The 25124-nt window shown below is 42.5% G+C and overlaps 2 long non-coding RNA genes across 2 annotated transcripts in view; one reads left to right on the top strand and one right to left on the bottom strand.

Moving 5' to 3' along the window:
- Window positions 1–598: 598 nt before the first annotated feature.
- The window catches only part of LOC143436118 (uncharacterized), a 25427-nt gene continuing 901 nt past the window's right edge, over window positions 599–25124 (bottom strand). The window contains exon 2 of the long non-coding RNA XR_013106327.1: window positions 599–1033. This is a non-coding gene — a long non-coding RNA (uncharacterized LOC143436118). The remainder of the gene's footprint in view (window positions 1034–25124) is intronic.
- LOC143436117 (uncharacterized) overlaps window positions 22816–25124 on the top strand; it is a 15638-nt gene continuing 13329 nt past the window's right edge. Inside the window, exon 1 of the long non-coding RNA XR_013106326.1 lies at window positions 22816–22977. This is a non-coding gene — a long non-coding RNA (uncharacterized LOC143436117). The remainder of the gene's footprint in view (window positions 22978–25124) is intronic.

The following is a 25124-nucleotide window of genomic DNA, read 5'->3' as shown; positions in this document are numbered from 1 at the left end:
AATTTTGCAGTTCTAACTTACAAATGTTCTTCAGCATGGTAGGAAATATAGGCATGGGTAGAGATTCTAGGATCCTTTCCAAATAATTGCAACGAACAGAACAGCTTCATAATAGTGACGGCTTCAATAAAGTAGGCCAAACTTTTCCAATAAAATTTCAATATACATGTTATTTTTATGCAGCTGTGCTGTCATTTACTATGTATGCAACAGCATCATGTCTAAAAAGCTATGCACATATAGCCTTTTTCAGTTACTTTGCATGCATGGTAGTGCATACCTGTCATTTCAGCTCTTAGAAGGTGGGATCAGAAGAACAACAACCTAAAGACAAGACTGGGCTGCAGAGAGAAGACCCCATCTTCATAGAATTCTGTCTTATGTGACTGCAACATGTTAATGATCATCTCAACTTTCAGCAAACCATAACTTTACCTTTTAAGAGGTGTGTGTGTGTGTGTGTGTGTGTGTGTGTGTGTGTGTGTGACAAACTTTCTTTTAGTGAGATGTGGCATACACACTACTTTCCCAGGATAGACAACCCACAACAGTTAGTATCAAAGTACAGATACTATCAAAGAGCAACTTAATGAACCAGTGAGTTTTACTGGGGTTTATTCAGAACCAGAGATGATTCAGAGACAACTGCACCATCAAGGCCTAACCAGTATGGGTGACAGTCACAAAAGCTAGGAAACCTAGAGTAAGCACACAACACAACCTGTGGCAAAGCCTGAAGGCAATTCAACAGGTTGGAAAGGATGCTGTCCAGGTAACTCTGTTAATATAAACCTCTTCCAGCCAGCAGAGCTGGTTTCTTCTTCTCCCAGACTGGTCTGGTCTCAGATTTTCCAGACAACTGGTCCTTGTCTCAATGTCTTCTTTGCAACTTGACTTGTTTGAGGAGAGATTTCCTTGTTTCTTTCTTTTTAAAATTGCTTTCTCTGGCAGAAAGGGGCCTAGAGAATCTGGTCAGTTTCAGGGACTTCCTGCTTATATTTTTAGTTGTTTTTCTTCTTCTTCAAGGACCTTCCTGAAAAGACACAATGTTTTAATTTTGGAGAAACTTGTTACACAGCACTCCACCCATTCTTCTGTTTCTTACACTCTTCCACCCCCCTCTTTGGCAATGATAGAGTGACTATAGATTTCCACCTATGACTAAGAATCAGGTTAGCATGACACTGCAATAGGCATTTGTTTACAAGAGCTTTACCAGTGCTCATGAGTTATATCTGACAATGATGATCTATGGGCATAAACACACTTTTTTAGAGGGCAGTTTGACAGGAACATCACATCCATCTAGTAAAACGATAGAAGTTGCTTCCCCATTGGGACCTACGACCTCCCCGGGCACAGATTTTCAGCCAGGCTTACAGTACCAGACATGAACTCTATCTTGTAGAGTGGTCATTCAATTCAATCAAAACGCTATTGGTCGCAACTATGTTAGCAGAGCCACTATTGTGCAAGCAGATGCATCCTGGCTGGTATGTCAGTATTTTAGCATCCAGGGTTCATAGCTGAGCAGGAATGTTGGTTATAACTCTCCACCAGCAGCCTACATGACCCTTTCTGAAACTACAAGACTCAGCCAGCAAGGTGGCCGTTTCTAGTTTGCTTAATTTCTCCATTTCCTACAGTCAAAGCATGCTCGTGCAGTGCCTTCAGCAATAGGATTTTAACCATCTAGTCCTGGCACACAACCAACAGTGGTATCAATAGCCTTTACAGTTTGTGGGGCCTCAAGGGCTTTCCGGGCCAACAACACATAGGGAAGTAGCTTACCTGTGGCACTGGGGTTTTAATTCAACAACCTAATGGCTCCTAGGAATATACTTTTCCACTCATGTGGGGTACCTTTGGGATTTTTTTTTCTTTGAGTTAACCCAGTCCCAGTAGGGTTTTAAGGAAGTACTATTTACATCTGTATGTCTCTCTGATGACTTTCTAAATCTGCAAAACACTCAGGGGCTAGCATTATGTCATCTATAAAATAAAACCTTTTCCAGAAGACGGGCAGGACAAGGCAACATTCTAAAGCACTGTCCCATAACAAATAGTGGAGATACACAGATAACCTGGGTGAAACACTCGGTTTCAGCCTGTTGTCGTCTGTCCTCACAAAGTGCCCAGTGATCCCAGAAGTTCAACAACAACAAAAAAAAAAAGTGGCCAAACACAATCAAGGTCTCCAATACAGCAAGAAAAGGTTGTACCAATGACTTCCTCCACAGGTCCAGAGGGTACAGAGCATGGTAAGGAGGTGCTAATTTAACTAGTTCCCTGTGACCCTCAGTCATTCTTGGGGCACCATAAGTCTGGAGCGTTTCCATGGATGCCCTTCTCCATGTCTCAATTCCTAATGAGCTCAATAGTCCCGATTTAACTTGTTCAAATCAATTCAGAGCTCAAGGTCAATGTGGCCCTGCTCACCCCTGCTACACCTTATGGCTGCTGGGGTCAGAGTGGCCCTCAGTTGGCACAGTGGCTATAATGTTGTCTCTCCGTCCACCATACCCAGCTGTTGGATGAAGTCCTGGCTGGAACTATCTCCACCTCTAGCATGATCTTTTGTTGGAGGGAAATGTACCCTCCTTAGACTGGAGGAGGCATAGAATTACTTACCCTTGGGACAGGCTTGGTTAACTATCTATCACAGATGTCTTCTGTGAACTGATCCTCAGGCTTTAAAGCCTCTCTAAAGCTCCTTAGCACACAGTGAAGGGACTCTAGTCAGCCAGAGCACTGCAAACATGGCTCTGGCAGGCCTTGCCCTTCTCCCTCATTCCTTCTCCCCTGCTAAAAACTGGTAGATTGCATTCCTAAAGCTAGTCACCAAGGTCTATTTCCTTATTTGGCCACTTCTTCCTCCTGAGGCTGACTACCAAGGTCTAGCTATCAAAATATTAAAGTCCAACAATCAAGAGCCCCCTTTGGCTCACCTGATTAACATGCCCAATTAAAATAAAAACCTCCATTCTAACATGGGGTTTTCCGTTTTACCTTCATAAACTGCCATTTTTCTATGGGCCATGTCTGTTTCCTCTCTATCCAGAGGCAGTCCTTTGCCCTCTGGGACAAATGCCCCTTTCCCCTCTCCTTTATTCCCTTCCCCTTCTTCTTCATCGTCTATCTCCTGTCTTTGTCCCTTATTCCCTGTACTCTGTTCCCCTGGAGCAGATACATCTCCTTTGTGCTGAGAACACGGTCTTGGGGTGTCCCAAGAGGACTTGAAGTTTCCTACACACAGCTTGGATTTCTATTTCCCACCCCACACCCAGCACACACACCTTAGGAACTCCAGCTTGAAACAAATCTTGGCACATTTGTCTTCAGACACCCAGGCAGACCGCTTTCGCTGCTTTGCCATTTTCTCATTTCTTCTAGGTTGCTCTCTCATTTTACAGAACTCTTCACATGCTGGTCTAAGTCACTGAGATCTGCCGAAGTCTTTTCAGCTTTAAAAGGATCTTACCTCACAGAAAGTTTCAGCAAGGCCACTAAAGTTCCCTGAGGTCCCTGCTGGATCAACTTCTTCTTTAACTCCCCTGTGTACATAGTTCTGTCTGGCCCAGTGAACTGGGGGGAGGGGGGAGGAGGTGTTCAGACACAGCTTTTCTTATTTCTAGTTCCCTCAATAGCATCTGCCCCTCCTCTTCAGCCTGCCAGGCCCCTACTGTTTGTGGCAACCTCAGATGGAGATAGCTAAGTGTTCTGAATGGCCTTGCTATAAGGATATATGACTTTGGTATTGGAAAGTCGGGCCTGTAAGTCAGTACTATCTTCGGGTATACAGCTTTTGCCTTAAGGAGGATGTAAAGTTGCATTACTCAGTTTTTCTGCTTCCACAACAGTCCGACTGATCTCATCTACACCTATGTCCCGTGTCCTCATGAGCCGCGCTGTGACAAGCGTGTTCATTGCTCACTTAAATGCCTTTTCTATTGTCGCAAGTTCAAATGCCGAGTTTTTCCTGATCACTCTAGTTTTTTGTACTGACCCATTGCAAAGGCTCTCTCATTTGGACCATGGACTTCTCCTCTATTAAAGCTCTGACTTGAGGGGCATCTTCTGCTGTTTTTACATCTCCGTCATCCTCTCATTGATCTAATTCACTTGCCAAACCAGAAGCTAACACGGAGGATGGTGCAGCACCTTCCTTTCATGTCGCAATTGCTTCTCTACGCAAATAAGTTCTTGCTCCTTTACACAAACCAGTTCCAGCTTGGCCACTGTCTCAGCCTCAGGTGAGTTTCTAACGACACACAACAGTGGCTGGGCAACCTCTTCCACTGTTTGCCAACAGTCTCAACTTCAGTACCCATTCTCAAAGATTAAAAATATCCTTTAACCTTTAACTGTTTTCAGGGCATCTCCATAATCGTGTGATGCCTCCACACCCATCAAGCAGACAAGCTACACCATATTACATACACAAAGAATGGCATCCTGGGATTCCTCCCACAGATACTCCTAGTCCTGATGTCTGGGCCTTAGTTGCATGTCTCCCTTCCCATAGTGAGAACTAACACAAAGGCACATTGACACATACCACACAGGAAAAGGACAACTGAATCGGAATTTCCTCTATGGATGCTCTGCCCCTGGCTAGTCAGCAATAACCTCAGTTGTTTGTCTTGCTATCCATAGCCAGGATCACATTCTCATTCCTCCCCAAACACATCGTTGGTTCTGTTGAGAGCCTGTTTGCACACCAGTTATGTTGTATGGACAAACTTGTCCTGAGGAGACAGTGGTATGTATTATATTTGAAACCCAGAGCTATGGAGATAGAGATGAATAAATCTACCTGATCTTGCTGCCACCCAGTCAGCTGAGCTGACCGACAGGCTAGTGAGAAACCCTGTCTCATAAAAATGAGGACAGGGCTCAAGGAACAACACCCAACATGGTCCTCTGGCCTCCACGTGCACACAAGATTATGAATTAGCAAAATTGGCAGTGCCACAAAATGAGCGCACACCATCGGGAAAATGGCGCTGATAGATTTGCTCCGTGAAGAACGTCCACAAGCCTTGAACATACACAGCATGAAGTGCAGTAAGCTGACGAATATCTGCATAGTGGTGCCATATGTACCTCAAGAGCTTAAGTGCTGGTAAAACTCTAATAAAATACGGGAAACGAAAGGGAAAGGTGTCCGCTTCTAGAATGTACTTGGAAGGTGTGTAAACTCAACTCCTTTGCAGTTTTAGCAGCTGCAGCCTTGGGTTTGCTGCCGCGCGTTTAAAAGCAAGTACGAATTATGCATGCTGTAACTCATTCCAAGTACATTTCTGATTTTATGAGTTCCCTCATTTGCTTCCCAAATTTCACACAGCTTTGTTTCTGAAAAAAAAAAAAAAGAAAAGAAAAGAAAAAAGAAAAGAAAAAAAAAAAGCTCCAGAAAACAGAGTCTTCATTGTGACTACAGTTTCTAGACATTTAGAACTTAGTTTCAGGAGGAATTAGGAAGAGTTTGACCCCAGAATGCTATTAGAGCTTTTACAACATTGTGTCAGTGAGTTCGGAAGGCCAGAATGCCAAATGAAGTGCAGAAAGCAGACACCACCAGTCATGTTGTTCCAGAAGGGAGGGGGAACTCAACCACAAACGTGCCTAGAGGATACTTGCGCTGCATTCTAGCAGAGATTCTGACTCTATGCTGCCCATGTCCTGAAATTTGAAGTTGAAATTCAGAAATGGGGTAAACTGTTGGGCAGTGAGAAAGTCAAGCATGGCTACTCCTCACTGTGTTTGTTGGGCTTTATACTGAGAACTCTCTGTCTTCTTCTATTACTCTGCCTTATTGATTGCCTTGACACAGGGGTTCTTATTCAACCAGAAGCTTGCTGTTTTGCCTGGTAGACTGGCTGGCCAGTGAGCTTCAGGATTGATTCTTTGTACCCATCAGTGCTGGGGCCACGGGCATACACAGCCATGGATAGCTTTTTCTACAGGTGCCCGGGATTCAAACTCAGGTCCTTATGTTGTGTCAAGTGTTCTTACCCACTGAGCTGTCTCATTACGTCTCTTAAGGAGACTTCTACGTGGTTTTTTTCCTTGCTTGCTGTTGCACTACTGCATTCAGTGTTGCGCACGGTGGGCACCCCCTGTTGCATCTCTACTGGGGTCCCCTAGGTTTCATCTCCACTCAGGTTATTCTCCATGGCTTGAAGAGTTAGTATTTTCCTGTGTAGCACAGTGTCACTTGCTCAGGCTAAATCAGTTATGCACCACGCTTCTGAAATCAGGCTAACCGTGGTAATGTGTCATTTCTTTTGCATTTCTCATCATCTTTTTGACACAGAGATTATTTGTTCCCTAATTTTAGTATTTGTAGGGGAGCAGCAATAGAAACATGAGTTTATTCTACTGTATTTTTTAAAAAATGGTGTCAGGCCAACATTGAATCATTGAGAAGGTTGTCAGACTAAGCCAATAAAAAAATATCGGGTACCTCAGAATCATAGTATCTTGTGACAAATTTCCGCAAAGTTAGTGGATTCCACACAGTGCATGTTTAGGCTATTGAGGAACTGGAGGTCAGAAGTCTTCTGATGGTGTCACTGGTTCCAAGCCCCAGTAGTGACAGGATGGCTTCTTTTAGAGTATCTTGTGGGGGAGAATCCCTCTCCCTGCCTTCTTAATTCTAATTGTCATCTGTACCCCTTGACATGTAACCACACCCTCTGTCCTCAGCACATCTTCACTTCTCACACTTCTCCTCTGAATCCTCTTGCTTTTCCTTCTTATGAGGATACCGTTGACTGAATTCAGCTTATAGGAAAAAACTAAGATAGAATTCCCTTCTAAAGAATCTTAGCTGGCTGGGTATCAAGTGCACACCTGCCATTCCAGCCCTAGGGAGGCTGAGGCAGAAGGATTGGCATTTGTCTGAGGCCTGAATGGGCAGCATAATGAGTTCCAGACCACTCTGGACTACTGTGTGATAGCATATCAGATGAGGAAGAACAGGGGGAGGGAGAGGAGGAATAGGAGGAGGGAGAGGAGAGACAAGAGGAAGGTGAGGAGGACCAGGAGGAAGAGAGTAAGATCAGGAGGAAGGAGAGGAGGAACAGGTTGAGGGAAAGGAGGATCAGGAGGAGAGAGAAGAGGAACAGGAAGAGGAAGAATAGGAGGAGGGAGAAGAGCAGGGGGTGGGGAAGGAAGGAAGATTAGAAGATAGTCTCAGAGGAGGTCCCCACCTGACACTGAATTGCCTGAGACCCTGTACTCTTACTGTGAGCCTTTTAGAAGTTTGAGGAATGACTTTATCTTTCCCATAAGCCACTAAATTTACAGGGATGTGTATATTAACCCAAAGAATGTATGACCTTATGATAAACATATTTGACCGGTGAGATTCCTAGCCTGTCTTACTTCTTTCATTGTCCAGCTCCATCCTGACTTTACACACTGGATCCTCATCAGTGTCTAGGAAGAGATGATGAAAGACCCCAAAGGGAGACTCCCACTCAAGTCTCAGGATGGAGGCACCCAAGGACTCACAAGAGACCAGCTTGATGCAAACACATGAGGCAGTTTAATATCAGAGCGTATTTCTCTAAAGTTGATGAGATGACCACCACGTAGAGTTTAAATGTCTCTTCCATCTTTTGTTCTCCAAAACACATTCTTTTCGTTCTCACTCTCTGCAGTATTTTTGAGGCAGCGTCTCTCACTGATCCTGGAGTTTGTTTATTTGCCTAGATTGGTTGGCCAGCAAGCCCAGTGTTCCCCCTTGTTGCCATCTCCCTACTTGGGGATTACAGACATGTTATTGCTCTTCACACAGGTGATGCAGGAACCAACTTCAGGTCTGTACACTTGTGTAGTTATCTGCTGGGACACCTCTGAAGCCCCTGTCTCTATTTCTACTCCCTCTGTCATTGGCCTACATATTTTTCATTAATTCAGCTGCACTTTCCTTGTGGTCTTAGACAGGGGGTCTCTACTTTTATGGTCTGTTCTTGGTTCTACCTACTTGGTCAATAGCTACTTGTTTTTTCTTTCATAATACAAGGTTGAACACTTCTTAGCTCAGGAGCAAGCTACTCCTGACTGGCTCAAACCAAAGCCTAGTGTCAGAGTCTCCAACCACCTGGACCTACTCAGCTTTACCAGACATCATTACCCACCTCAGGCGTTGTATTCCAGCTGTCAGACAGAGCACAGACCTTGCTTTAGCCTCATGCTTTCCTTTGTCATCCATCTAGATTTGCTTGTGCTGTGTGCTTATGTGTCAGTCTAGAATCACACTGGCAGCCATCATGTCTTTGGTTGAACTAACCCTAGTTCACCTACCCAATAGCTTAGTGGCTGGTACCATATTGAACACAGAAGATACAGGTCATTCTCATTACTTTATGCTTGTTACTAAGTCGGGGTCTTATGTAGCTGAAGCTACTCTTGAACTTGCTACATGGCTGAGATGACCTTGAACTCCTGATCTTCCTACTTCCTGTTTTTCTTTCTTCTCTCTCTCTCTCTCTCTCTCTCTCTCTCTCTCTCTCTCTCTCTCTCTCTCTCTCTTTCTCTCTCTCCTGGGAATTGAACCTAGCCTGTTTTGTGCTACTTGCCTAGCCCTGAGCATTTATAAGAGAGTTCTGTTCAAATGCCCTAGCATCTTGGGTCTAGCACCAGCACTTTCTCCTTGGTTTTGATCATCTCTTGGTCCTGGTGTTTTTCCCTTCTAAGCTGGAACAATGAGTTTACAATACGTCACACCCTGCCTACACTGTTGTTTTTACTTGCTTAGTTCTTTTATTTCTTTAGGAATACTTCATCCCAACCCATGTACACTTAGGTCTGTAAAAAGGACTTTGTGACAGGCCTCATTAGAATAGTCTCTCAAGCTTAGTGAATGTGAAAACATTTCCATAGCTAAGAGTGATGTGTCTGTCGCACAAATGTACCAGCTGGAATTAGCATAAAATTGAACACAGAAACTGTTCATGGCAACAATGCTTCAGAAAACCTAATGATAAATCATGTTGATCTCCATCAATTGTGACTGGGTTTCATCAGCCAGGGAGGCACCCTAGTGTACAGAGGAAGACGGATGTAAGTACCTCACGGCTCTGGCTTAAAATCTTGTTTACATCCATTACTGATGAGGCTTAGTTGAGCTACTGAATTTCTCAGAGCTCCTTAGAGATTGCCATCTCTGCCGGCGTTAGGTAAAACTCTTTGATAGCAAGTGGCAGAAATAGAAAAATCAAAGTAGCTTTTCCAGAAGAAGGTACTAATGGGCTCATGTAACTAAAAACATCCAGTGCTTTAGGTGTGACTGGATCCAGGGGCTCAGAGAATAAAGTTACATGGTAGGTTCCAGTTTCCAGTCCAGCTGCAACCTTGCCTTCCCCAAAAGAAGACATTGAGACTTCATAGAGCAACAAAGCAAGCAGTCAAGAGCTTAATGTGAGCAAGCAAGAGAGTCAGAACATGTTTTCTGCCAAGAAAGCAGCCTGGCCCAGCTGCTGCACCACTGCAGCAGCCTGGGGCTTGTGTCTCTCCTCTTGTGGTTAGTTATTCTTCACCCTTCGTATCCTGTCCAAGGTAGGCCCTTTTAGAAACACAGTGCTTTTCTTAGAAACCAGGGCAGTCAGAGTTCTGTGTGTTTCAAATACACACATAAGATGCAAGAACATGTATGGGGACTTAGATACCACAAAATTCAAGGTTCGTTTCAGGGCAAGGGAAAAGAGTAATAGCATTCCACAGGCTCTTCTGGCTCCATTGAAGCAGGTTGAGCTGACCTAACTAAAGTAGGTCACTACATGTTGTATGTTGTTGTTGCTATTTTTGTTGTTGTTTGGTTGACTAGTTTGGTTTGGTTTTACATCATTTCAAGGCCTTAAGCTGTTCCAATGGAGGACACTATCAGTAACTATCTTCATGCCTTATTTTAGAGATGGTCTTGGTCAGTCCCTCCTGAGATCCTGCCTAACAATCTTTACAGGCAAGCCATTGAAACATAGTTGTGGGTAGGTCACCTATAGCTGAAGACTCAAGATCTCTTTGCAACTCCAGACTCCAGAGGGAGATCATGTGAAGTCACACTTTTTGAGACTCTTTTCCCTGGGGAGTACTATTGTGCTAATGAAGAAATGGAGTATTCAGACAGGCCAAGGGGAAGAAGCTTCACAGACCCACTTCACCATATAGGATTGCTGTGGGATGAAGGTGTCATCTTTCTCCAAAGAGTACTGGTATGCTGAGTCTGTCCAGAGCAGAGGCAGCCATTGTAGTCCATTGGTCCATGCCTGCTGAAACTGGCCACAGGGTCTCTCTTCTCCTACTCTCTCCTCTCTTCCTGTCTCTTCTCCTTTCCCCTACTTCACCTACCTTATTTTCTCTTCCCCTATCCCTCTCTGATTTCCTCTGTCTTTTCCCCCTCTGGGTTATAGCAATGGTTAAATGGTACAAAACATATATATATATATATATATATATATATATATATATATATATATATATATATATAATGACCAACAGCTAGTAAGAAAACACTTCTTTAAAATACCACCATGTCTTCTGATTTGTAATCATTTGATTGACTAAGGTACATTTTATTCAATAGTGACTGAGATCTACTCTAAGCATGCTTTTTGAAACAAGAAAGATGAAAAGCCTAGTTTCCTTTAAGGTCTCTTTCTTCAAACAACACTCTACAGTTCATGCAGAGGACAGTGACTCTGACTTCCTTGGGGTCCATTATTTATTAATAGAATGTAGGAAGGTGTCAGTAACCCACTGCTTCTTAGTAAGTAAACCAAATGCTGTGGTAGGAAAGACAGGCCTGCATTCACATCTATTTCTATTCGAGAAGGTTCCTGTTCGTTAGTTTCACATTCAACAGGTTTACAGTCATCAGTTTAACACTAAGAACTGTTCTTTCTACACAAGTGTAAAAATCTTCAAACCAATCTAAAGGAAATTAAGATTTATTTTCTTCACATTATCAACTTAAGAAGCAGACTGGTCCAAACTGGTATCATGATACCCTAGTTCTATAATATTAGATACCTGATTTACGTCTGCCTTTCTGTTTCCACATTCTCAGAGTATAATCCCACCTTCTTTTGTCAAGAAAGCTATGAGTTCTAATTAGCTTCTCTACAACTCAGGCAGATGAGAAGGAAAAACAAAGTGCAAAATTACTAATTTAATTTAGTCTTCTTAGAAATAATCGTTTGTTTCCGGCTCTCCACACTGTAGGAGGCAAGAAATATTCAGTGGGCAACAAGCAGGCTCAGTCACATCTACACTAGCAACATTTCTAAGATCCTCTAAGAACCAATGGAAGTTTCCAGTCTTTAAAGAAAAGAAAAATCTGAAATGCTATTGTGAAACCAGAACTGTCACGTGTGTTTGGCTTCACGGTGTGATGTGCAAAGAAATCAAAGACGTGGTGGCTTCATACCTTAGCTCCAAAGCCTGAATTGTACAGTGTCACTGTAGACAGTGTGACTGGAAAGGAAGTCCTTTCAACACTCAGCTAAGTGCCCCATGCTCATGTCTTTGCTCAGTGTCCTTCTCATGGCTACTCTATCTCCCCCTGTAGTTACCTGGTACCGATTTCATCACCAAGAGCAACGGCTTGCCCATGTATCTGGGAACCAGATTGAACATTAAGTAGTCAGACATTTTAATGGATTCAAATATACCTTCTGATCTAGTTGCCGTCAAATTTGCCTATAACATCGGCTTGCTTAAAATAGGAGGGCAGCTCACTTTTATCACCACTTGCTCGAGTTGAGGAAGTGTCACCGTGATTTTGGCAATCTTCAGCCATTCCCTTTCCTTGCTCCTTGTTTCAATTCTCCATGATCTTTTATATTTTTAGGGCCACCCTAAGGCTCGTCTTCAAGCAGCTCACACATGGCCACACACCTCAGCACTCTTTCTATTCCCTGAAAACCCAGAATATGCACTCAGCATTTGCTATGAATTGTTCTATGTGGTTATTGTCCTCCTCTGTTTGTGTCTCCTGTCTCCATGACTGAATTTAGGGACACTCGAGAGCAAGGAAGTGTTATCAGTAACTGCATCAGAACACCTGACATAAAACTGGCTTCAGCAAATTCCCTATCAATATGGCCACTTAGGGGAGATCAAATGCTGGTCTGAGGCCAGGATTTCCTAATTCCCATCCATCTCACCCACAGGGTCAAGTGTAGTTCACAAGCAAGCAGACGCTGAGCCTATAGGTAATCAGTTCAGCAAGGAAACCAGGTTTCTCCTGCAACAGCTGTGCAACAGGCAGAAGACCTTGATGGGTCTCTATGGGAGGGAGGTTTAATAGCTTGACATAGGAAGTAACGCTGAGCACAAAGCTCAAAGTAATCAGATAAAGACTAGAGATGAAACCCGCCTAGAATCTATATGCTTGCTAACAAAAGCCATGGAATCCAACCAGGCAGTCTTTGTTATTGATTGAACAGTGTCTCCTGTAGTCCAGTTTGTCCTCAAATTCAATATGAAGCCTAGGATGACCTTAAACTCCTGATTCTTCTACCTCTACTTCCCTGGAGTTCTGGGATTATAGGTGTGTGCTCCTATACCTGACTCTGAATAGGTATTCTACCAGGAGAGGTGAGAGAAGTGTCCTTAACAGAAAAGGTTGCAGCGTGTTCTTTTCTTGTTGTTCTTTTTACTTTGATTAAAACTTTTGTTGAAAATATTTTTTCCATACAATATATTCTGATCATGGTTTCCCCTCCTTCATCTCCTCCCAGACCCTCACTATCTACTCACCCAGGCAACTCCATGCCCACCCCCCTCCTCTTTCTCCCCCTCTCTGGAGAAAACAAGCAAATAAAACAAAGCAAAACAAAATAGAAAAAAGTAAAAGCATGAGAAACACACACACACACACACATCCATAAAAACCACAAAATCAAAAACCATAATGTATGAACAAAGACCAGTAATTGGGAGAAAAAAAAAGCCCAAAGAAAACATGATACAAAGCGCCTCCAAAACACCACTGAGTTTCTTTTGTGTGAGGCTATCAACTGTCAGGCAGGGAGCCTGCCCTTAGTGAGAGTCCCTTGAAGAATCCTATTTTTCCTTTCCAATCAGTTGACAATAGTTGATTTCCAGCTTCTGGGTTTGGGATGGGAACTCATGCCTTCTTCCCTTCTTAGTGCTGGGACCTCATCTGGTTGGACCTCTGCAGTCCCCATTGATATATGTGTAGCATGTTGTTGTCTCAGAAGCATCCTACATTGCCATCACCACATGAACCCCTGTATCCAACTGAGGGAGGAAACAGAATTCTATACAAAATGAGACTGGCAGTCTTGACCCTGGGAATGCCAGAAGCTGGCCTTTTCCCATGTGAAGACTCATATGATTTGGTGAGTCTCAGCCTGACCAACATAATAAGGACTAGGAGCGAGAATATCTCAGTTAGGATACGGGGACATGGTACATGGTGTGTAGCTCAACGTCAGTGTGGAGGCATACCACTAATGTGCATCCACATTCTTCTGGTCGAGAAAACCTGTCATATGGCCACACGTCTCTGCTCTGCAATGGGGAGAACCCATTCTTCACATGTAGTCATCATGAGGAGGCAGATGAATCAATGCCGGCAACCTCCCTAAAGCTTCGCCAGGCCTATATGTGTCAAGAAGTCAGCAAAGATTGTCCAAGAGTCAGCAACATCCATGTCCTCCTCATCATCATCACTGAGAAACCATAGCTACATCTTTACATTGTTTTCAGAATGACAGAGCTTGAGAGACAAGGGACAAGTGTCATGGACTGAAAGAGCATGTCCTCCCAAAGGTCATGGGCAGGAGTGCTGACTTCTGATTCCAGCAGGATGTCTTCAGAGGTGGGACATATGGAAGGTCCTTAGGTGAGATGACATCATGAGGATGAGGCCTTAATGACAGAGCAGCTTTGTAACAATAACAAGAAAGAACCCTAACATGGCAAGTGAGGACACAGTCAGAAGGCAGTTGTTTCCAAATCAGAATGTGAGTCCTCACCAGGTCCTATTTTTCAGGACTGAATGGACAAGCTTTTTGTTGTTTAAACATCTGGTTATGACAGCCTTGGTTAAGGCCACACCTATGGAGGAGAAGAAAGACACTAAGGCAAGAAGGAGAAGGGTTAGAGAGGGTAAAAGAAAAGATAAGAGCAAAGAGACTGAGATCAATAGTTAGCCACAAGTAATTACAAAGAAATGGATTTGTCTTTGAGTGCTGGTTACACACCCCTTCACTCAGTCAGACTTAAATCCTCAGCACATTTAAAATCTTAGGGGATGGAAGTCCTTGGGCAGTGTGGCTCTGTGGTGTGACGAGATTCCAGCTGCACAGCTCTGAGAGTTCCCTAACTCTGTCATTCAGGGCATTGGCTATTGTCCTCAGACTTACATAGCCGCCACTCTAGTTTACACACAAAGACATTATGGAACTCAGAAAAGAGCTTGGGACTGCCTCTCTCTGTGTCTCTCTCTTGGGCAAACATTCAATCCAAATTCCTTTCCAGAACCAGTCTCATGGCTGTCTTTAAACCAATGAGTGGAGGTTGTATACCACAGCCCTCTGTAGCTGGGAGGCAGCCATTTTGCCTGATGAACCCTCCCATCATAGTCTTCAAATATTTCCAAAAATTTTGTTTGTAATCAGGATACTATGTCGTGTCAGACCAAGTCACAGTCCTCAATGGATGGTGACACCTGAGCCACATGTTCTCCATATATTTTAGAGTACTGATAGCTTTTGTCACTGTTGGTGACAATGACACAGGGTAATATTTTCCTTAGCCCCAACTAAACACATTTTCCTATTTAAAGGTTCAATCATGGTGGCTTACTGTTGTGTTAAAATAAGACTTGGGCAATCGAACTCTGTTTGAGTGAAAAAAAAAAAAAAAAAAAAAAAAAAAAAAAAAAAAAAAAAAAAAAAAAAAACCAACCATGATTTTCTGGCATGCTACCCCAAATACCCCAGAGGAAAGCATCTAAGCTTTTATAAATTAATTTTTTGACATTTTTTTTATTGTGTGTAGGTGTATGCATACCAACCAAGATGTGGATAATTTGTGGAAGTTGATTTTCTTTTACCACCATATGGCTTCAGAGGATTGAACTTAGGTCATCAAACTCGATAGAAAGCATTTTTATTTGCTGAGGCATCTCCAACCCTATGGCTTTTCTATTTTATCACGTAATGTTTATGAACAAAGACATCAATGGTTTTAAGCAAGCAAGAAACTGAACTACTAGAATAAATTGAATTTGTTCTGGCAAAAAAATAGTGACAAGCATTCCTCCATGTCCCATCTACATAGCATTTGTTCAGTGTTCTTCACACTGAGATGATATTATCCAACATGAACTACTAGTACCTTATATTTAGAGTACTTGGTCTTAGCTTAAAGTCCAAGTTCTGCTGTATTTTCTATAGCACTGGTTGATTTCAACTGAGTCATCATTGTAAGATAACTGTGGGCCAAGTCAGAACTCAAGGTATTTCTCACTCAGTATGTTGGTATCAGTAAAGAAGACTAGCGTGCATCTACCAATACATACTTCATGCACTCTCTGATTCCTGAAATTCCAGTTGTCAGGATTCACATCTGAGATACATGAGGTTCCTGCCAAAGAAGCCCAAGTTTCAAATTCTGATCTACATATATGGCGTATCAAGAGCAACTGGCCCAATATTGGTATAATGGTATCAACAAGACCGAAAACATGGTCTGGCGAATATATCCCAGAACATGCTAGAGATTAAAAACACAATATAGAAAAAGACCTCAACTTGGAGTCAAAATATTGGTGCTGGACTCTTACATCTGTCATTTCTCACTTTCAGCTAGGACCTCAGGCTCCTTTCTTCAGGGAAACTTTATGGGACCAAATGAGATGGTATGTGTGAAAGAAGGAATTTCAAAGCGCAGTGTGGATGTAGGCTTCTTACCTGTTCTAATCAACCTTTGAATTCCGCCCCTCTCAAACAGGTCAACACTGTGCCATCGGGGCAAAAATGCACAGTTATAAGATTTGTTTTTCTTTAAGCCAGCAGAACAACTGGCCATTACCTAATCCTTGACAACAGTTGGGCATACTTCTTCCTTAAATGAAGAGGTCTGGCAGCCTACAAGTGTAGCCTCAAGTAGAGCAACAGGAGAGAATTGTTTTCCTTGGGGAGCGTATAATTTCGACAGAAGGGCAACTTTACACATTTTATGTATTTTGAATGTCCCTGCTAAGTGCAAAGTGAATATAATTAGTTATGAGCTGTCTTGCCCATGACCATAAAGCACATTAGGCTACAGAGTAAAATCCTTCAAAATCTATTCATGCTCTTGTCACGGAGTTCAGGCCTTTCTGTGTTGTTCTGTCATAAATATATTTTGAAAAGCATATATAGTTTCTGGACTTAACAGTTGTTTCTTCAAAAGGGTAAGGATGGGTGTAACACATCTGAGACATCTAAATAGTTCATCCAGTCATAAATTGCTCTAGATGGTACTTCGGGTGTTCATAAATAGTCACTTAGCATGGAAATGAAGCCTGGGACAAGGCAAGTGGATGAGGAGTCAATGGGCGGAGAAATACATCACTATTGATGTCTTCCATGGATTCAATGCCTAGCAAAATACCATTGGTGGAGGATTCAGAGACCAAAAGCTGAATTCTTCCCAACTTATCTGCCAGAAACAACTGCTGTGGCGTACTCTGCTCGTCAAATGGTTACGATGACATTGCTGACATCCCTGGTGTCTCTTCACTTAGGAATTACGGTGCCAATATATAAAATATGAAGTCCCAAAGAGGAGCTAGGGAACCAGTGAACATTTGTCCATGCTGTGTGTCCATGGAAAGGAAGCTGCTTCTTTTCTTTCTTCCTTTTTGGAGTTTTAAAATATGTTATAATTTAAATAGAATTATATCACACTCTCTCCTAACTTTTTCTCCTTCAGACCCTCCCAGCTGTCTTCCCTAGAACTCATCCTTCCATAAAATCCCCTTCTCAAGTTCATAACCTTTTTTCTTTAATTTTTATTGTTACTATATGTACATGCATACATCATACATGTGTGTACTTGCAAACACATGTAGATACACCTTGCTGAGTCAATGGATGTTATTTTCGGGTGTACGGTTTATCATTTCAGGGCTTACTACACTGAATTGGATAACCAAGACAAGGACTCATTCTGAGAAAGGCTGATCCTCCTTCTCCCAACAGTCATTGGTTCTCTGCAGTTCTCTGGGAGAACCCAGAGCAAATTTCCCTCTTCCTTGTGAATATGTCTATTGATGTTGTTATTGTTCCTGTCTTGTTTGTGAAGCCATTTCTGTGAGACACTCTTTTATAGAAGAATCCTAGTATTTTGACTCTGACCGTCTTTTCACCCCCTCCTCCATGATAATGCCTGAGTCATAAATGGATGCTGGAGCTGTCATGTAGATGGCATGGATACAGGAGCTGTCATGTAGATGACATGGATACAGGAGCTGTCATGTAGAAGTATCAATTGGAGTCAGGCTCTCCATGTTCTCTTGATCTCTGCATCATATCCAGTGAAGCTGTTTCTTAGTATTAAACATTAGCTAGTTTATTTTAAGATTAGAAACCAGAAAAAAAGAGAGACTTCCCAAATGGTAAATGGTTCATGGGCAACGTAGGAAAGGCCGTCCATGGAGAAGTAGAGAAGCATCTATAGAATGAAAGTTCTGTTTGGGAAGCTCAACCCAGGAAGAGATGCCAGGTCTGTTACTAAAGTATGGTTTGACTTCCAAAGGCAAGAGTGGAGATCTGAGACTTGGTAACTGTGTGGGTTACTATAACACAGTCACTCTGAGAAAATGGGGAGCCATTTCTCTGTGCCTAACACTTCAGAATACCTTTCCTCAGCACATGCTGGACAACTGTTGTGGAGGCACTTAGCTCAAACGCCATTTATAAAGATGTTTAAACTGGAACTTCTCAAGCCAAGAAATGAAATGTTAAACAAGGGAGAGAAAAGGAACTTCAGGTAATAAGATTTCCCCATTCATAGGAATTGAAATCATATCAACCACCAATGCCTTGAAAGGTTACAGAGACTCTCTGTGTCATCCTGTCCCTGCACCCATAGAACAACACTGACCTGGCTGGGTGACAAGTCAAAGGATGTGTCAGCTGACAGCTTCTACACAGATACAATCATTGTGGTTGGCCATTAGACAGCCATGCTCTGCCCTTAGTATGAACAGCATTTCCACTGGTCATAGGTCTGACAGGAAACTCCTTGATGCCATAAACATGTGACAATAATTGACCTGCAACCAGGGACTTTCCACGATACCTATACTCCAATAGTCCTCAGAAAACAACCCAAGTTTACTGCCTCAGTCTGAGATGTTGTTTGTTTTTCAGTTAATGGTTGAAATTTGTGCACAAAGTGTATGAAAATTCAATTCTCTCCCCCCTCCATACTTTAAACTACATGTCTGTGTATATGCATATTTAAACATCTATATATAAATAATACGTCCATACAGGAATATGCAGTGTTTAAACACATACATCCTCAACTTGAAACATGTAGTATTTGTTCCTACTATTAAGCAAGAGCAGAGATGTGTTATGAGGCTTTCTACCTGGATGCTATTGAACGGCAGCCTGTACACAGTGTTCCTAAGCCCTTGCCTGGCAACATGGAAAGGCATACTGAGAATGTAATGCTCCTGTGCTTCCTCACAGATAGTACCAGGTCATGACGGTGATATCTGAGAATTTGTTACAGCTTTATCCGAGCTTCCCTTAAACAATAGCCATATCTATGTATTAACTCATGGGAGCAATGTGACTTGACTAGTCAAAGTGTTGTGAGGATGATACACAGATGCAAGGATAAGGCTTCGAGCTGAGAGATCAAATGAGAGCCGAGGACTGCAAGGTTGGAGACTGGGTTATGCATGAGAAGGAGGAGAGAGGCCAATTAGAACAGCCAGATCATGAAAAGCAACCATGCAGTTGGTGCTCTTTAGTGGAATGTCACAGAGCATTGACTCAAACTCAAGGCTAAGCCTAAATTCTGCATCTTCTACTTACAACTTGTGGACTGAACTCTTGAACTGCATCTGTCTGTCTGTCTGTCTGTCTGTCTGTCTGTCGCTTCCCCCCAATACACAGGAGGAGAGAACCATATTCTTCCTAAATGTCTAAAGAGAACAGTCTTAATAACATGTGGTATTTGTTGAGTGCCTGCTCCACAAGAGGCACCGTAGCAACTGTGCCGTCACACACAGTTTATTGACCCTCATATTGATACAATGAAGAAAATACTATTGCTTTTTCGCTTTTCTTCCTGTCTGACACAGGAGCAAACAGAGACTAGATGGCCCTAGATGAGATGACTTTCTCAAAGGGATGACGCTGAGTTTTGAACTTGGCAGGATGATTTTAAAGCTTGAGGTGTATGGACGAAGCTACCACCTACGTTGAATACTACTTTATCTTAGTTTAGTTTGGCTCCTGTATGTAATAGTCAGGATGCCCATAAGACATGCACTATGCCATGTGACACAATCTACAGAAGGGAAGTGATGCTAGAAGGATGATAGAGCCCAATCCAGAAATAACTGTGCTCTGCAGACCAGTCTCCATTGCTCAGGCCAATATAGCATTCTGCACAAAAAGCCAAGGTATGGAATCTATATAGGCATTCATCAGTGGCTGAAAGTTTTAAGAGTATTTGCACATACTGAGGTGCTATTTAGCCTAGAGAGAAAAGACGACCTCTTCGATTGTGCTTACATGAAATAACTAGAAAGATGTAATGCTACATAAAACATCAGGCACAGAAAGACAACTGTCACATGACCTCATTCATACATGGGATGTAAAACTAAGGCTACCAAAGACACAATAGATTGGGTCTGGGGTGGAGATAGGGAGATAGTTGGAAATTATTGGTCAAAAAGTGAACAGTTTTGTTTGAACAGGAGGACTAAAGACAGGAGATTTATTGGGCATTGCCTAAAACCTGTAGTTAATAATTGTGATTGTATTTTTTAAGTTGCTGGAAGTAGATAAGTTTTCATTGTGAAAGTGTTAAGTGTTTAATGTCAGCTCACCTAGGCCTCCACAAAGCCTGCATATTTTAAACGTCATGTACTCAGTATATATGTTCAATTTTGTCAATTAACAATAATTGAAGTGACAAGAAATATAGCTCAAGGAAATGTGCTTACCTGGCATGCTTGGAGACCTAGGTCTAATGTAGGTCTAATGCTGAGCACAGAATGACAATAATAATAAGAACTAATAATTAAGTATTCTGAGACAATGCTGTGTTTTGAAGCTCAGGTAATGCTTAGCCTCATTTGTTCCCTCTCTATTTTCTAAGTGCTGGGACGACAGGTCTGGCCTGAATTGTTTTAAATGAAAGAGGTATGAAGAGTTTCCCTGACCCCCATGCTCCCTTGACTGGGGAGATGCTTCCTCAAGGTGAAGAAGCTGACCTGGGCATGGCTGTGCCTCAGTTGCTCACCAAAAGCTCATGCTGGGCTCTCTGACACTTCCTGTCCTCCACTCACACCCCTGAAATGTCACATTATGCCACAGTTGGTGGCCTTTATGTTCAGAGTAGGGTCACTCGTGGGTTTTTGTTTATTAAACCATCTGTGATTGAGTCAGCAGGTGAGAATGTCCCATTCTAGCTGCAACTGACCTCAAATCCAATGCAAAGGGCAACCTCCATTGGTGTATCAGTTAACCCAAACAGGAAGGCAGAAGAAAGGAAGGGTAGGCACGGACGGCATTTGTTCTGTCCAACTACCACAGCTCTTCAGACAAGAGGAAGGGGGCTAGTGCTTAAGATTTTTGTCCATCTGTTCCTTGGAAATGTCATATATAAATGAAAGGATCACTTTAGTCTTCCCCTGCCTGTGACATTGGCACCAGGACACACCCTCTTGTACAATGGCCCTTGTTGAAGGCAAAGCCCACAGGAAACCTGTCACCCCAAACAACTGTCACATTCTGTTGCGATCAGTCATAGGAAGAATTGCAGTGTCGCGCTCCCCCCAGCACTGGGGATGGGTTGATGGTCACAGGACTGAAAAGACCTTGCCTTGTCTGCCAACAACAGGGGTCTGTGCAGCTGCCAGGGCCAGGCAGCTGGGGCTGTTGGAGGGTCTTCCCGCCCACTTCCTGTGTCTGGCTTTGATTTCTTGGAGGGCAGATGGTCTTACTCCAGCATCCTCCCGAATTCAGCCAGACAAAAACAATTCTAAAGCTACCCTTGCTTGTCTGCCACTATATGTTTTTTTTTGTTTGTTTGTTTTTGTTTTTTTGTTGTTGTTGGTTTTTTTGGTTTGTTTGTTTGTTTGTTTGTTTGTTTGTTTTTTGAGGCAGGCTCTCATGTCGTTCAGGCTAGCCTCAAACTTTCTTTGTAGCCAAGGATAACTTTGAATTAACAATCCTTCCATCTCCACCTCCTGAGTGTTAGGCTTACTGGTAGGTGTCTCCGTGCCCAGTGTATGAAGTGACAGGGATACAATCCATCCTCATCTGAGTCTGGCCTGTGGGACTGGGCGTTGGGAGTTTGAAGAGCTACCCTGGTTACTCTTAATCTGCAAGCAGAACTAGAGAATCTGATCCCAGCTAATGGTTTTCAAAGTCGATGGAGCAACAAAATCAACGAAGAGCGACTAGGAAAGCAGAGAGAACTCAGTGACCTTCTCACCTTGAAATTGAGCTGTGGGTATATGCAGGTTCCTTCCTCCCTTCTTTCCTCTCTTGTTTCCCCCCTTCTCTTCCCTCCCTCCCTCTCTTCCCTTCCAAGGACTTCATTGGTGTCATTATTGCCAATACGCTGTCTTGTTTTTCCTGGTAAATTTTTTTCATAGTTAACAACCACATTTGTTTGTGGTATGTTCCATGATGGCTTGCTGTATGCACAGGTGGTGGGATGGCTCCATTGAGCTAATTCACATATGTGCTGTCTTAGGCTTACCTGTCCTCATTTCTCACCTGTGCCCACATTTTCAGCACCTCCCTAAGCTGGGGTCCTAGGTCATAAGCTGAGAATCAGCTCTCAGAACTGACTTTCCCAGCCCCAGCCCCTCACGCTTGGTACAATGCATTACTGTTGAGTAATTTGCATGTCTCTTTCTGGCATTAAAACCTTAGGATACTAGCTCCTTTAGAAAAGAAAACAACAACAACAAAACAAAAAAAAAAAAAAAACAAACAAAAACAACCACTGCCACCAACAAGAAAAATGCAACCTTTCTTTGGTCTTTCTATGTTACGTGGCAGATGTTCAATTCATGATTGTGCATCATATAGATAAGGACTGCTTTTGACAATGAAAGACAAGCATGCAGGAAAGGTCCTGCCGTCTAAAAGCCTCTGATCTAATAACAGCCCCACGTTTCAGAGCCTTCGTCTAGAAGGGGAGGGCTATGTCTTGGGATCTGGTGGGAGGGCTGGCATGGCAAAGCACTCGTCGGAACACCAGCATAAAAAGGCTTTATGCAAAAGCAGATTGTATGACATTACATCAACAACACTCCCTTTAAAACTGACATTTAATGAGTATCTCTATCAATAAAGGCCTTTTAAGAGCTCTCCATAAAATGTTGTGGAAAACGAGAACATTTCAAATCCAGGCCAACAATGAGCCTCATTCAACTGCTTCCTCACACGCTTTCTCCAGTGTCCTGGACTCAAACAGGCTCACTCATTCTCCGCCAGCGAAGTTGGCACATGCTAACCATATTGATTGTCTGATTACAAATAGAGCCCGTGGCAATGAGGGCTTACAAGAGGAACCCATTTGTCCCTCTGGGTTCTTACATGGATGTCGGACTTAATACACATTCAACCACAAAGCGATGGAACCAGGTAGTAAAGTGTGATTCCCAGGAAAATTAGACTCCTGGGCTGAACAATAACTTCGTTGTTTCATGGGAACCTCGCAAAGCGATTTCCAACAAGGAAGGTAAAGAAGGGCTTACTAATCCTTACTAATTTCTAAAGTAGCTACTGTCCAGGAAGAATGGGCTGTCTTCATCGATCTATAGAACATTAAACAGAAACAACGTGAGAATATGCGGCTGTAGCTTTTTTAGAGTCCGAACCCCAGAACTATTTTGGGATGTAATATTTTGGCAGAGAAATAGAATTTGCATGGGGGTGAAGTTGAGAGTTGATTGCTTGTATTTCTGTGTCCCTCTGCTCAGATGATCACTAGGAAAACAGGTTGGTCCCTGTGATGCAGAAGCCAGTCTCTGGAATAGTACCCTGATGCTATCATTAACGATGGCAGGGAAAACCCAATATGAGAGCTCCTTTGAGTTTCTGGTCAAACTATTTTCACTGTAGCTCCATGCCTCTCCATGCCTCTGTTTCCTACCATTGGATTGGATTCTCAGACTTGGAAAATGTCAAGATACTTAGATGTTGACATTTTAAATCGAGTCTATCACTGTGGAACTGTGTTCCATGCCACTGTTGGCAAACGACCAACGGACTGGATGTGATCCAGTTAGAAATTAGAGATTCTATAGGTTGTGCTTGGCTTTCCTTTTTAACAATCAAAGGGGAAGAGATACCCGGGGGTTGGGAGTGCTCCACCCACACAGAGGAGAAGGAGAGGGGGTTTGAGAGGAGGGACGACTGTGTGAGGCGGGAACAGGGAGGAGGAGGCAGCAATCAGGATGTGAATAAGGTGACTAAATAAATTAATTAATGGAAAAAAAAGAAGGGTGAAATTTACCTAAAATCTATTGGTTGTGCAGTTGGAATTTAGAACCCAGAGTGTGGCCAAGCAGAAATAAGTGCCTGTGGGGGTCCTCTGTGTATCTGTGGTTGATTTATTGGTTAGTTGATTCTTATATTAGCACCACTGCCTTCATAGTTTCCACATTTCCCCTGCATGAGAAAGCTGTAAGACACAGGTAGAACTATTTTCAGCCTTGTTGGGCCCATGTCCAGTGTTGGCCAAATGGAGGCCGGTGTATCTTATGTCCAAATATTAGAAGGTAATGCTTGGAAGTGCTCAGTTGGTGAAGTGAGTTCTATGCAAGCATGAGGACCTAAGTTCTTTCCTCAGGACCTGTGTCAAAAGCTGAGCATAATCATATGCACTTTGTTGGGGGGCGGGGGGATGTAGATCTCTGGAGCTGTTAGCCAGCCAGCCCAGCCTAGCAGGTGGATCCCAGGTCCCAGGCAAAGTCCTTGTTTCAAAAAACAAGGTGAGTAGTTCCTGAGGAACAGCATCTGAGTTTGACCTCTGACCTCCACACACATGAAAATGTGCACAAATGCCTGCGCGCGCACACACACACACACACAAGCACACATACCACACACTGCACCAACAAAAATATTAGATATTAGACGTTAATATGCCTGAAGCGAGCAGATGCTTAATAAGGAATATTTCCCCTTTCTCTTCTAATGACACAAAATTTAAATTTAAAACCTATTGTTCTCATACGATTTGAAAACCTAAAAAGGATCAAAGATGACTGAATTTAATGAACCTGTGTATGTCTGGTTATTCATGCCAAATATGAGTAATTAATTAGTAAAAAGCATCATGTATTTATTCCATGAAATTAAACTTTGTCTTTATTCTAGTACTTTACATAATTTGATTCCATTATAATAATGTTCTAAAGTATTAAAAATTAACATACCATTAGATCTGAAATGTATATTAAATTTGATTATATTTTAATAAAAAGTACAAACCCAAACCATCCTAGAATATAAAAAAAACATTACTTTTCATGCTTCCAATGTTATTTCTTCTTCTCCAGCATTCAAAGTATTTTATCAAAATAAAAGGAAAGTGAAAATTATAATTAAGAAGTGGCAAAAAGGGTGGTAAAAAGATGATTAAAGAAAGCTAAGATTTCATTTATTCTGTAAAATGTAATCAAATGTAACTAAATTATTTTTTTATAAAACCTAAACTAGTTCTACAAGGCAGCATGTAGTAGTTACCACTGTAAAGAACTCCAGATATGCATCTTACACTTTTCATAGAAAGCAACTGAACAAGTCCCATTGCTGGCTTTTATTTACTTTACCTGAGTAGTCATACTCAAAATAGGTCAAGGGAAAAGAACATGGCCAGGA

Source organism: Arvicanthis niloticus, chromosome 22 (assembly GCF_011762505.2).
Source record: "Arvicanthis niloticus isolate mArvNil1 chromosome 22, mArvNil1.pat.X, whole genome shotgun sequence".
Lineage (NCBI taxonomy): Eukaryota > Metazoa > Chordata > Mammalia > Rodentia > Muridae > Arvicanthis > Arvicanthis niloticus.
This window is presented reverse-complemented; position numbering and strand designations above follow the sequence as displayed.